We start from the raw sequence: 3,212 nt of genomic DNA, 5'->3' as shown, positions 1-3,212 counted from the left end.
TCAACTGGAGATATGTTTCTTCATTTACTGTTACTACCTTACAGTCTTTATTATCTTTTTACTAGGCTGTTGGAATAGTAACTTAACTGGTATTTTTTATTTTACTGGTACATTCTCTAACCTATCATTAGTGTGAGGCAGAAGACCGCTCTACTTCTCTTCATCATTTGTATTAGTTATATATTGTGGCATAACAAATTACCACAAACCTAGCAGCTTAAAACACCACAGTTTATCATCACAGTTTCTATAGGGAAGAGTCTGGCACATCTTCACATCCCCTCTTAGGATTGCACAAGGCTGCAATCAAAGTCTCTAAGGTGACTTAGGTTGTTGTTGGAACCCATACTCTTATGGCTGTAGGACTGAGGCATTCAGCTTCTTGCTGGCTGTTGGCTGGAGGTTACCCACAACTTCCAGATGCTGTCAACAATTCTTTGCAATGAGGGCTTCCTAAAAATGTCTGCTTACTTCATCAAGCCAGCAAAGAGAGTCTCTCTGTATGTCTGTTACCAAAAAAGAGGTCTTACACAATGTAACAAAAGCCCAGAAGCAGCAATCTATCACCTTTGCCACATTTTATTAGTCAAAAGAAAATCACAGGTCCAACCCACGATCAAGGGGAGATTATTATCCAAAGGTGTAAAGACCAGGAGGTGGGAGATCATGAGGTGGAGAAGGGTAGCTGAGAGTCTGTCTGCAACACCATGCTTAAATTCCATCTGTGCCTGATTGTAAAGGTTCTATATTGCTTTATACGTTGTGCTTGTATATACTCTTCTCTTTTTAAAATTATTTTTAGATTTATTTTTTATTTAAAGGGATGCCTGGGTGGCTCAGCAGTTGAGCATCTGCCTTTGACTCAGCATGATCCCGGGGTCTGGGACCAAGTCCCACATCGGGCTCCATGGTGAGCCTGCTTCTCCCTCTGCCTGTGTCTCTGCCTCTTTCTCTCTCTCTCTCGTGAATAAATAGTCTTAAAAAAATAAATTAAATTAATTAACATATAGTGTATTATTAGTTTCATATTTATTCTTTTTATTGGATTATCATTTCTACACCTATTACTAGGCAAAATCTCATTTATTCTGCAAAATAAAGTTCTGTAACTTTTTGAACAGATTTTGCTGAAACTTATCCTAAAAAAGGAAAAAGACATCACAATCCTTTGCTTCTCTTTTGTACTTTTTTTTTTACCTTATCACTTATTATAATGTATTGTAAAAATCTGCTTAGCTGTCTGTCTCTCCTACCTTTGTGACATTCTACAAAGATGGGAGTCGTACCCTAATTATATTTTCATTTTCGGTATTTAGCACAGTGATTAACTACTAATAAGTTGATTGAGTGAATAATTTAATGATTTCCTAGAAGAAGAAACCTTCCAAATAACCCTTGTATTGACTGTATATTTATTAAAGGGATCAAAAATCCAACTTACCTAACCATGTCAGTTTACTCTCCATTGGCAAAACAATAGATCTTGTTTGTATAGGGCATTCCTTGACTCTACTTCTGTTCTAGAACCACAGGGTCACATTTCTCCCATGACCCAAACAGACGTCCTTAGTCATCTTGAACAGTAAGTTTTTCTTTTATTTTTAAAAATGGAGTCGATTATGTTTAAAAAAAAAAAGAGTACAAAAAATCCCCCTTAACACAACCTATCCACAAAAAATGTGAGGAATCAGACTTAGCTCCCTGGAAAAGCCATTGAATACAATATCATTATTAGCTTCATTCGCAAATATTCACAAGGAACAGAGGACACATCTTTTCATACCCATGTAGGATCTGTTACAGCAACTGTTTTGAGATGTGAATATTTCAGTAAGATAATAGACACAGGATTCACATTCATTCTATTCAGAGTTTCTTTTTAGGTTTTATAGAAATATTTCCTGAGCATTCATTATGTTTTGATAATAGAGCCACAGAATAAAAAATCATGTGAGGGGCGCCTGGATGGTTCAGTCAGTTAAGTATCTGACTTTTGATTTTGGCTCAGGTCATGAGGTCAGGGTCCTGAGATTGAGTCCCACATGGAGCCCCTGTGGAGCCCTGCCTCCAGCTCCAGGTTGGCTCCATGCAAGGCAAGGAGTTAGCTTAAAATTTTCTCTCTCCCTCTGTACTTCCCCTCTCTTGCATGTGTGCCACTCTCGCTCAAAATTTAAAAAAGAGAAAATTACATGAAAAAAAAATGAGATAAGTTTAAAAAATTAAATTATGTTTAATATCAGAAAATTTTATTTATTTATTTTTTTAATTTTTATTTATTTATGGTAGTCACACAGAGAGAGAGAGAGAGGCAGAGACACAGGCAGAGGGAGAAGCAGGCTCCATGCACCGGGAGCCCGATGTGGGATTCGATCCTGGGTCTCCAGGATCACGCCCTGGGCCAAAGGCAGGCACTAAACTGCTGCACCACCCAGGGATCCCATATTATCAGAAAATTTTAATGATCAGTAATAGTGACCATAAAAATCTATAGCTTCTTTCTCTTGCTTTTGTTAATGTTTCAAAATCTTCAATATTACACTTCTCTAATCAGTAAGGATAAGCTTCTTTTAATGAATATTACAATCAAAATATTTAGTTTTAAAATAACAAGTGATGTATTTTTTGCTAGAAAAATAGAAATTTGATGCTATTTAAATATATATATATATATATTTCTATGTTGTAAAGGCATGAAAACTTTACCCAGCTACAGCTACTGTAAACTTAAAGGTTGACTCTTTCCATAAAGGCAGATAGAGATTTTTATTGTTTACAATTATGGGGCAAGTAGAGTTAATCATCAAGTTTACATTTTATTAATGATGCTGTATTTTAAAGTAAACCTTTCATTTTATAAATATTTATCAGGATCATGAAACTAATGAAAACATCCTGTTATAATGTTACTTTTCAAAATTTTCTTAGTACTTCATACTCATGATTATATCATGGTCTGCACAAGCATATGGTCTTTTATTGTTTTTAAAAAATAAGACAGTTTATGAAGAACAATAATATCCATGAGTGTGAATTTCTTTTCTTTTAGATCAATTGGTATTAGTCAATCAAGAGAAACTATAGTAAGAATTTATACTACTAGAAGGTATTTAACACTTTCATTATTCTTTTTTATTGTAATGATTGCTGTTATATTGTACTATCATTATTGTGTGGAGGATACCGGGTTTATTCCTTTAGAATTTATTCAGTGC

The sequence above is a fragment of the Canis aureus genome, chromosome 4 (assembly GCF_053574225.1).
Source record: "Canis aureus isolate CA01 chromosome 4, VMU_Caureus_v.1.0, whole genome shotgun sequence".
NCBI classification, from domain to species: domain Eukaryota; kingdom Metazoa; phylum Chordata; class Mammalia; order Carnivora; family Canidae; genus Canis; species Canis aureus.
This window is presented reverse-complemented; position numbering follows the sequence as displayed.